The sequence below is a fragment of the Triturus cristatus genome, chromosome 7 (genome assembly GCF_964204655.1).
Source record: "Triturus cristatus chromosome 7, aTriCri1.1, whole genome shotgun sequence".
NCBI lineage: Eukaryota > Metazoa > Chordata > Amphibia > Caudata > Salamandridae > Triturus > Triturus cristatus.
This window is the reverse complement of record NC_140590.1, coordinates 156314853-156326729: the sequence shown is the minus strand read 5'-3', so window position 1 is coordinate 156326729 and position 11877 is coordinate 156314853.

Sequence of the window (11877 nt, the reverse complement as noted above, 5' to 3'; positions counted from 1 at the left end):
GTCCGTCGCGTACCGGGGCTCTGTTTTCATGTGGGGCTCACTTTTCTGGCTTTTTTTAGCTGTGCGGAGTGACGTAGGGACGAATCGTACTTGCTGGTCCGTAAAACGCTGCCTGACTACATACGGACGTCGCATACGCGCTGTCCAGGCTCAGACTCGTAGGTATTTTTTAGCCGTACGGTGTTTTGTACGAATTGTACGGAAATGGTATTTCTGTACGAATCGTACTTGCTGGATTGTACGGTGGATTTCCCGGGTACGAGTCGTATGGAGAATACGCTCCGTACATCGAATCGTACCCGGGTTTTACAGGATTGGAATCGGCACCTTTATATATGTATGTTTAAATTCAATTAATTTCTTATTTGTTTTAAAATGTACATTACGTCAAAATAATTTTTTTAAAGTGAATTTTATTCTTTATTTTATTTATCATTATTTTTATATAGAAAAAACGATATTTTGTACATCGATCTTTTTTACATCTATATTATTTTTCAATATTTTTGTACTTTACATTATAAAGATAGGATGACGCTATTTTTGACATTGATATTTATGTGTCGATGTTTGTGTATAGGGATATTTTGCTAATCAATATTATGTCAGTGATCCGTTGTTAAGTTATACCATAGACTAGGGGGCCGATTCCGATCCTGTAATTTTTTTTCCCGTACGACTCGTATACGTATTTTTTTCCGTACGAATCGTACAAGTCACGTCCGACCCGTGAAGTACGATTCGTACAGGAAAAAGTACATACGGATCAGCCCTATCCGTACCAATCAGACCGGGAAAAATTGTACGAGACGTACCCGGACACTTTTGCGTACGAATCGTAAAAATGCAGTCCGACCGTACTAGTACGATCCGGACCGGCTTTCCGATTTCCAATTTGTACGGAAAACGTCCGTCCCGTACACGGGGAATGACTTGTACATATGCAATGTCTGTGTACGCACTGTACATTAGCAATGTCGGTGTACGCACCGTACTAAGCGATGGCGGTGTACGCACCGTATATAACCGATGGCGGTGTACGCACCATACATAGCAATGGGGGTGTTCGCACCGTACATAAGCGATGGCGGTGTACACACCGTACATAGCAATGGCGGTGTATGCACCGTACTTAAGCGATGGCGGTGTACGCACCGTACATAGCAATGGGGGTGTTTGCACCGTATATAAGCGATGGCGGTGTACGCACCGTACATAGCAATGGGGTTGTACGCACCGTACATAGCAATGCGGGTGTACGCACCGTTCATAAGCGATGGCGGTGTACGCACCGTACATAGCAATGGCGGTGTACGCACCCTACTTAAGCGATGGCGGTGTACGCACTGTACATAGCAATGGAGTTGTACGCACCATACATAGCAATGGGGGTGTACGCACCGTACATAAGCGATGGTGGTGTACGCACCGTACATAGCAATGGCGGTGTACGCACCGTACATAAGCGATGGCGGTGTACGCACCGTACATAAGCGATGGCGGTGTACGCACCGTACATAGCAATGGGGGTGTTTGCACCGTACATAGCAATGGGGGTGTACGCACCATACATAGCAATGGCAGTGTACGCACCGTACATACACAATGCATGGGGGTGTGTGTCTGTACGACTTGTACCCCTGTACCGTACTGAACCACAGACACTGTAAAACAGCACAAGGAGGGTCTATTCGACTTGCACAACACCACAAAACACGTCTACACTGCACAAAAAATGGAAAGGACTGACCTGGACACATCCAAACAGGCAAAAAGAGGGGCAAACTCACAACCACCCCTTATAACACACCCACCAAAAATTCAAACTGAGCCACACCCACAAATGGACCAATAAAAAGGGCCCACACACACAAACCATGAGCCTTTGCAACAGACTCACTGCAGCTAGAGGGCACACACCAACAACTGCACCCATCCACCTTAACATATACACCGTCACACAACCTCCTTCACACATACCCCCTCTACACATTCACACCCACACCGTCACATTCAAACCCACACACCCACAACCATCTACACCCTCACCCCACACCATGCCCACAGACAAGAATCTAAAGTTCACAAGGGAGGAGCTCGAGATCCTTGTCAATGAAGTCATCAGAGTCGAGCCACAGTTGTTTGGAACATTGGTCAGTCAGACCAGCATAACTGAAAAATCACGCCTGTGGCAGAGGATCGTCGATAGGGTGAATGCTGTTACACCCATCAGAAGGGCCAGGACCGAATGCCAAGCCAGGTGGTACGATCTGCGGAGGGCGGTCAAGAGAAAAATGAATGACGACTACGCCCAGAGCAACATCACTGGAGGTGGTGCGCCCCACAGACCAGTACATTACCATCCCTGGGAGGAGAAGGTGATGCCCATGCTTCCGCCGGTGGGTGTACATGGACTCCAAGGAGTTGCAGAGCTTGGTGAGTACACAAACAACTTACGTAACATGGGGTAATGGCATCCAAACCCCAATTATACCAAATGCATGCAACTACCCCCAAGCACTCCCGGCCAGAACCACAGTCAAAAACTACGCTAATGCCAATAACATATGTATGCCCCAGTGAGAAAGCAAGGCCATGCTATGTCCCATGCTACATGAAGCATCAACCCAAGAATGGATGCCCGGTATGCTGGGAGGGTGGGTGGCACAAAATGCATGTTTGAATCATAAATCAGACACAATTGCCATTATCCTATATGGCCCAGCTACATACCCATGCACCATGCGCAATGCACAGGGATTGGGAAAGTACTAACAAGACAGCTCACACTTGGCCCTGGTGTAGGCAGCACAAGGCCCTCCTGTGACCAGTGCAAACACAAACACCAAGACAACAAGGTCAGATATCTAGGACAGGAACTCACACTCACTGTCATGGCAGCATGCTCCATGGAGGACAGCTACATCACCTGGGAGCCCCAGGGCCAAATCACACTACACCCACCAGCAGGCCCTGTCACACACACCCCTTACACAAGCAGACACCACCAGGACAGGCTATGGATTTACCCACTGTCACAATGGACATGCAACACAACAAGACCAATACATAGCCGAAGAAGCATCCAAGCCACAAATCGACATGTCAAAGACTCAGGAGAACATATCAATCTGTCCCCCGCAACATAGCCATCCACAAGTGAACATTGAGGGGAATGCTAGGCACATACAACTACCTGGAGGAACAGTGCCAACTTGAATGTGTATCAAACATGCATGTTGCATGAAACAGCATTAACATTGTCTGTCTCTCACACACAGGGCAACGTGATGAATATCCCCCCAACAATGGGGTGGAAGAATCACAGTCACAGGCTCGGGAGGAACCTGATCCCACCGGCAGCGACGCCTCTCAACACTCCGCAGATGACCCCGACCGACCTGGACCCTCTGGTGTCCAAGCCCCTGCAGAACCTGGTTCAGGAACATCTGTGCCAACCACCACCCCCATTCCTGCCACATCCCAGGAGACACCGAGGAGCCCTGCCCCCAGTGAACAACTGAGCCAGTCTGTACAGGAGGGACAAGGTGCGGCGGGCACCCAGGAGGAGGCAGACAACACCGCCACTGCCATCCCTCCCGTGTGGGCAGGGGTGGTGGGAGTGGAGGACTGTGGAGGCAAGAACCTGACCATCCAGCTGAAGGGACCGGTATGTCACACATACACAACATCATGGAGGCATACCGGCGTGACACCAGGGAGTTCAGCCAGGTAGTGGTGACCCTCACAGAGATCAAGAACCAGCAGGCCGAGCAACACGCCAGTCAACAAGAACACCAAGGACGGATGGAGGCAAGACTGGCTGAGCTCCTGGCGGTGCAAACGGACATAAGCCGTTCACTCCGTCGGATCACCGACAACATGGGCAACCCTCCCTGTGCCACCAGGCGCAGACCACCACCAGCCACAGGGAGGGAGGAGGAGGAGGATACGTCCGACGGAGCATCCCAAGCATCGTCAAGGCCTGCATCTGAGGGTCCCGCGAGGAAGGTGGGTCGTCCACGGAAAAGACCATGAGAGGAAGCGGCCCATCCACATCTCCCAGGTCACCTGGCCTTGCACCTGGCCTTCATGTGCGACAGCATCACCTCATTGACTGACATCATCTGCCACATGGACTTGCTGGTCACAGTCTGACCAATGATGCCAAACACTGTGGCCTGGACTCTAATGACTTCAAATGCCAAGGATCCCATCTCCCCTTGTGACCTTTGGATTCTATGGTCCCTGCATTGCACATTTTTCTGTGCACAAATCACGCCCCAGAGCTATAAATAAAAAATTAATACATGACATTTTATGTTGCTGTCATTTAGCATGAGTCCACAACATACGTGTGGGGATATGTCGAAGTATGCCTGAGTGTGGAACAAACTCCAGGCATCCATACACTTGGATCTGAGTCCGGTCGAGGACACACATGGGTCACAATGTATCACAAAATATAGACATGGAGCCCAATACTCTCCCGTGATGGCCTCAAGCTGCTGAGGGGGGGCTTGCAATACTGCTCAGACAGACCAATTTGCAAGAGTATCATGAAGGTGTAGAGGTCATGGGTCATGTTGATATGCCCGGGGAGGGAGTCCCAGGTCTGTTTGGTGAGGTGGGAGAACTATCTCCTGCATGCAGTTTTTATGTGGATGTGATGAATGGTGGCCAGGGCAAGGTGGGCTGCATGGAGTTGGGCATCCAAGGTCGGTGTTGGGTCTGGGGTTGTGGACTGCCTCCTGAGTATGGTTAAGGAGTCTGAAGGTGATCCTGCAGCACACTGTGAGCCATTGTACCTATCTCAGGTAGACGGTGATGTGGCTGGGGCGGGGGATGTTGCAGATGAGGTGTGCCGATGCACCCTGGATGTTGACAAGTTCTCCTGCAGTTTTGCTGTTGTTCTACGTAGAGGCCGGTGCTGTCATTGAGCCGGCTGGTGTAGTGGACCAGGGGGACGGTCTGTCTTGCCTTGGAGTGGATCCATCTGTGGGTCATTTGCAGCATGTGGAGGGTGTTGCAGCATGAGGTACAGATGGTGGTGAGTTGCATGGCCATTGTGAGCGATGGGTCCATGATGAACACCAGCTTGCGTGTGTGGCCACTGGGTGCTGGTGAGGTGCACAGACCAGTGGGACACAAGGAGTTGACCCAGCTGTAAGGGGACAATCCTCAGATGATGACCTCTGTCCTGTCCAAGTCCAGCCTCAGGTGGCTGATGTTCAGCCATTCCTCAACGGATCTCATGCCTTCTTGAAGGTTGGATCTAGCAATGGCTGGGTCTTTGGTGAGTTTGAGGAGCAGCTGGGTGTCAATGGCATACGAGATGATGATGAGGTCGTGTGCGCATATGATGGTGGAGAGGGGGGTCATGGAGATATTGAAGATCGTCACGCTGAGAGAAGAGCCCTGTGGCATGGGCCAGATGACCCCAGTGTACTACATGTTGCAGGGTGGAGGCAGACTCCCTGGGGCTTGCTGGTGAGGGACTTTCTGATTTAACCCTGGGCCCTCCTCTGGATACCAGTGTTGGAGATGTGTGAGCTGACAGTGTGGTAGCACATGGTGTAGAATGCCATTGAGAGGTCAAGGGTGGTGCCCTCACCATTGTTGAGCATGGCAAAGTTGTCGTTGGTGGTGACAATGCTGACGGTTGCAGTGGTGTGATTACTGTGGAAGATGGTCTGGTGCCGGTTGCATGGAGGAAATTTGTCATTTGCTTGTTGAGTGTCTTCCTGATGATATTTGCTGGGTAGGGAAGCAGGGTGATGTACCAGGAGATCCTGTGGTACTGCCGTCCGTTGTTTAACAAGGGCCTGGGTCTCTGCATGCCTCCTACACCCATGGAATGTGGCAAACTCAAAGCAGACATTCAGGATGCACTGGACGTGGGCTTCAAGGATGTGGAATTATGTGGTTTAGATGTTGTGTGGGAAGGGGCCTGATGGAGAGCCAGATTGTATATTGCACTTGAGCCAGTTTGTGTACTTGCTGCTGATGGGAGTCCATAACCTGATGGGGGTTTGTCCTGCGGATAATAGTGCTGTCTGCCTCTGGGTGTCAAGGCTGTTGTGTATGCCCATGAGCTTGCAGTGGTACAAAGTTGCAAGGGATGTGATCTGCCTTGCAAGGGTGGGGTGACTTAGATGGAGATCTGCTGTCAGTTCACTCACAATGCTGATGAGCTCCTTGATGTCGTGTGTTTGGGTGTCTTGGCACTATCTGAAGGATCTCCACTTGTCCTTGCTGATGATATGGTGATGGCTGTGTGTGGTGTTTTCCAGGGCTGTAAGGCAAATGATGGCTCTTTGTGTTGCAAGGTTTGCACAAGAGTCCGGCTAAGTCTGTAGGAGTCCAGTAGGTCTGCCTTGTCGAAGGTGCCTTAACAGTTGTTGTGCTTCACAGGAAAGTCTGTCAATGTGGCAAGATTGTTGGATAAGTTGCTGATCCAGTGCGTGAGGTTGCAGGGTGTGGCGGGGTGTTGTTTTGAGTGTCCCACACAGCTTGTCGGTGGTGACTTACATCAAGCATCTTTGGAGGATCGGTAGCGGGGTGTGAGGCAGTGTCTTGCTTGTTGGAGACGTGGATTCAAATGTTGATGGACCAAAGATGGATGGTGGTGTGGTTCCCCTCCAGCAAGAAGTTACTGGCCCCCAGCCACATGTAGGCCGTGGAGGTGAGGGCGTGCGTGCAGATGTACGTGTTGATGGCTTAGCGGAATAGTGGATGAAGGCCTGCAGATCTGTAGATGAGTGTTACTCTGAGGGTTGCCATGGAGTTGCCGCAAACCCGTATTTGTGACTCTGAGGGTGTACTTGTGAATAAATAGCAATTCATCCCCCGGGATTGGTGTTTCCGTCCCTGCGGGTGATCTTGTATCCGTCTGAGATGGCAATGAAGACGTCATGTGCTGAGGATGCTTTTGTCCAGCTTACTGTCATGAAGGTGATGTGTGGGGCTGTTGTGTTGAGGAGGTAACAGAGTCCAATGGCATGCTGGTGGACGGAGCGGGTGTGGAGTAGGAGGCACATTACCTGGTTGTTCTGACAGGGTCTTGTAGGCTGGGCAGCACTGTGTAGGCAGTTGGAGTAGCACACTCAGCATGCGAAGGTGTTGTGTGTGTGCTTAGGGGTTGCCTGATAGCAGGCGGATGATTGTCACAATGACATTGCTTGGCGAGTGGCTGCAGCATGAGCCTGTTGTGTGACGTGGGTCATGCTAAGACTAGAGGGTCGTGCACTGTGCATGTTGCAGGTGCAGACGTTCCTGCCTTTGGCATGGCGCTGGGGCTACTGTGGCACAGAAAATCTGCTGCCTGCATTTCGAATGGGTGGAGGGGGAAGGACAGAGCATTTTGGAGGCGTGGGGGATGCAGAATCAGGGCACTCGGTGGGGCGGTGCCGCAGGTGAGGCAGCAGCAGGCAGAAGGGATTCGAAATTAGGCAAAAAGTAGCACACAAAGACAAGGTCTGAAAGGCACAGTGCAACAGGTGTATGTAAAGGAAGGAGTGTCAGGTTACTCATGGGTCACTCTGCAAAAATGTATGAACAATCACCATAAATTACTGCCACTGGATCAGGCAACAAAATGCGGAGATGCGCAATGGAGACACACCATCAGCAGGCGTTCACGTCCCGTTGTGGGGAGCAACCTGCACAAATACATACACAACCAGGTACTTCATGCACAATAGAGATCATTAGCCATAAAGCACTACATGCATATTGCCAAAGTACACATACACACAGATGCTCAATCTTTGACAATTATGCCATAGATGACGCATGCAAACTGGCAAGAGAGCTGCAGTGACAGAGATGAGACACTTTGGATTGTGCTGAACACCTTTATTCCATATACACACACAAAGGGATATGCATCCATATTAACAGACTCACAGGTCAGTTGACAGAACATGTGGGACATAAGCTGGACACCCCCTTCACAACACGGATGATGTAAATCCCAATGAACTGGCACACAAGTTAAGGGGATGAGCCAAACACATCCTGCTTCACATGGAGAGGCTGCAATTCCCCAAGGAGCCTGTTGTTGTGATGTCCCCTACTATGTTCACCCGTAGCATCTGCAATGTTTCAGAGGCAAGGTTTACACACATTGATGCCTTCATCAGATGCCACACTCCACTACAGATGACTGTCAAGAAGGGTGACTATCATCTCATGGGAGTGACGCTACATGTTATATGCTCCATGGTGAGAAGATATGTATGCATGGTACCACAACATGCACAGAAGCAGTCCCCACACATTCCAAACCCGTACCACTACAAAAAATCCTTGCTGCAATCCTTACCAAAACTGACCTTTCCTCATGTCCGTGCATGGAATGCTGATTCAGTACACGTTGCAATCCTCATGAGGAATAGCAGGAGGACAACGATGACACAAGCAGACAACAGGCGCAAAATACCTGGGAATGACAGACACAAAAGAAGTCACCTAAAACAATTCTCACCGCACACATGGACATTTACCAAACATGAACATTGTTTGACACATCTAATTGCTCAGAAAGTCTCGCCGCAAAACTGTGTGGCATGACATCATCACTCGAGTGACACATCAGAACACACATCCAAGTAACTTTGCATTCAGTCAGCTGGACACACACATTGCAACACATGCCACTCAATGCTACAAGCTTGCACACTCATACCCAGTGACTCACCATTATGAGAAGAAGTTGTGTATGAGCTGACTCCGGATATCATCCCCCTCCTCCTCCTCACCACTAGCCTCGTGAGCAAGCCCTTGATCCTCCACGGGTGGATGTTCCTGCTCATCCGGATCCAGGATGAGTGGCACTGCCTTCTCAACTGCCATGTTGTGAAGCATGCAGCACACGAGGAAGATTTTGCACACCTTCCCTGGGGCATAAGGGAGGGACCCGCCTGTCTTGTCCAGGCACCGGAATCGGCTCTTCAGGAGTCCAAACGTCCTCTCAATCACTTGCCTGGTCTCTCCGTGTACATTGTAGTACCGGTGATCTTCATCTGTTCTTGGGTTGCGGAGAGGTGTAATCAGCCATGGCATGTTGAGATAGCCAGAGTCCCCTACATGGAAACATCATGTAAATAAGTGGGTCAGGAGATGTCGTAAGAGGGAAAGATACCGCAATACATAGGACAAAAAGAGTATACCCACCAACAAGACATGCTAGTTCGTTGTGCAGCTGGAGCATCATTTGTGGCACCCTGCTACGCGTCATGATGTAGGCATCGTGTGCTGATCCTGGAAAACGTGCACAGACATGGGAAATCAGCATGTTAGCAAGACACACCACAAGGGCATTTATCGAGTGGTAATGTTTTCTATTGCGATAGGCTTGTTCCTGTGCCTGTGGTGGTACCAAAGCCACATGTGTACCATCAAATGACATGGGGCATCCCTCCCAGGGCATAGAAATCACCCTTGACATCTGTCAACTCCTCAGGAGTAGGAAATGTGATGAATTCATCAAGGTGCTCCAACATGGGTGCTAAAACATCACGCAGGACATGGCTGAACATTGTCTGTGACATGCCACCAACATCAGCTATGGTGAATTGAAACGTACCTGTGGCAAAAAAATGTAGGGCTGCCATCACCTTCATCTTTGGGGTCAGCGCAGTAGGATACCTGTGTCGCGGTTCGAGTTGTGGTGCCAGCCTGTCGGTCAAGTCCTCAATCAACTGTTGAGTGAATCTGTAATGTCGGAAGCAGGCACGTTCCCTCATGGCACCCAAGTCTGGCATTGGTCTTGGGAGAGGCGGTGCCCTTCAAGACATTGTTTGTAAGAATGAAGATTGAGAGTCTGCCAATATCAATGTCAATGAACATAGCACATGCTACACTGCTAATACTCATCAGGTAACTATGGAGTCGGGTGTGTGTAATACATACAAAAAGCCAGATACACCTGTTGATTGTCAAGTCAACATGACATGCCCTGAAATGATTTGGGGGCCAGTCTGAGTGAAGAGCCACAGATATCACCGGAGTGACACACAACCACATAGCTGCATTGGAAGGATGTAATCTCATCCAGACAGCTGACTGAAAGGCACACGCACAGGTCACATGGAATGTCAAATGTACATATCAAACACAGTGCGATGAAGGGGTACACGTGACAACTAAAAACACAGCCATTGAGACAACGCACACATGTCTGACTGGGGAAATATGATGTCCGATGCACACAGACCCTACAGCCGTGGGAATCCACATGTGGCATGGTGTGCGTAGATGTGTTCCATGCCCATCTCCACACAGACCCCTGTTGGATGCACCAACAGCAGATGCAGTTGACGGGACACAGACATCAAGCTCATGGGAACACATGACACACACCTGACATAGTCCCAAACGGGCACAGTGATCGAGACCTGTCAGTTGAGAGAGTGTCCCTGGCATCAGGAGACAGGTGCGGGGGTTGATGACTGTGCCATCCCACAGCTGCTGTGCATGACACAGTTGGACTACAGACACACATGTGGCAAGTGGCAAGGTGATGTGTGCCACATAGTGCCCCATCACACATGACATGTGTCCACAGGTCATCACACATCAATTGTGCAACTAGATGAGATGACCTGTGCAATATCAATAGCTAACACACCTAGGGCCTGCACATGTAAGTATGCAAAGACAATTACTTGATGGACATCCATGTGCGACTCGTAGCCCTCCATTCCTGGTATGTGTATGCCTGTATTACCATTGTAAGCGTGTGAAATGCGTACACGTACGGGTACGCATTGTACTACTAGTGCATGCACCGTACGTGTACTACTAGTGCGTACCCGTATGTGTACGCACTAGTAGTACACGTACAGGTACGTGTACTACTAGTGCATACACGTACGTGTACTACCTTAGTACACGTACCTGTATGCACTAGTAGTACACGTACGGGTATGTGTACTACTAGTGCATACAGGTACATCTACTACTAGTGCATACACGTACATGTACTACCTTAGTACACGTACGTGTACGCACTAGTAGTACACGTACCTGTACGTGTACTACTAGTGCTTACAGGTATGTGTACTAAGGTAGTACACGTATGTGTACGCACTAGAGTACACGTAGCCGTACATGTACTACTAGTGCGTACGGGTATGTGTACTACTAGTGCATACACGTTCGTGTACTACCTTAGTACACGTACCTGTACGCACTAGTAGTACACGTACAGGTACGTGTACTACTAGTGTGTACGGGTACGTCTACTGCTAGTGCATACACGTGCAAGTACTACCTTAGTACACGTACCCGTACGTGTACTACTAGTGCATAGGGGTACGTCTACTACTAGTGCGTACACGTACGTGTACTACCTTAGTACATGTACGTGTACGCACTAGTAGTACACGTACCCGTACGTGTACTACTAGTGCGTACACGTAGGTGTACGCACTAGTAGTACACGTACCTGTCAAATGCACTGTACAACTGGTGCCATAGGGGTACGTGTGTAATGCACCATACACCCGCTATCATCGCGTGTGTACGCTTCGTTTCACCATTGTACTTGTGCCGTAGGGGTACGTGTGAAACGCACCGTACACCCGCACCGTACCGGTGTGTGGAGTTCAAAATTACATAGGGGACACATAAGGGACAAGTATTAGGCCCTAAATGCATGCTGGTTGTCATGGAGACAGAGTTTTCAGTTGGAAAGTGTCGATCAGGTGTCCTGGAACAGTCAGTTGGCCACAAAATACAATGTTGCAAAGTGGTTGTTGACTTGACATGATGCTCAAAATTTGAACGATGCGAATGCTGTCATTGGTGTATGTTAAAAGTCATTGGTGTATGTTTAAAGGGATTGGAGTAAACGTAGGATGCTAATGAGTC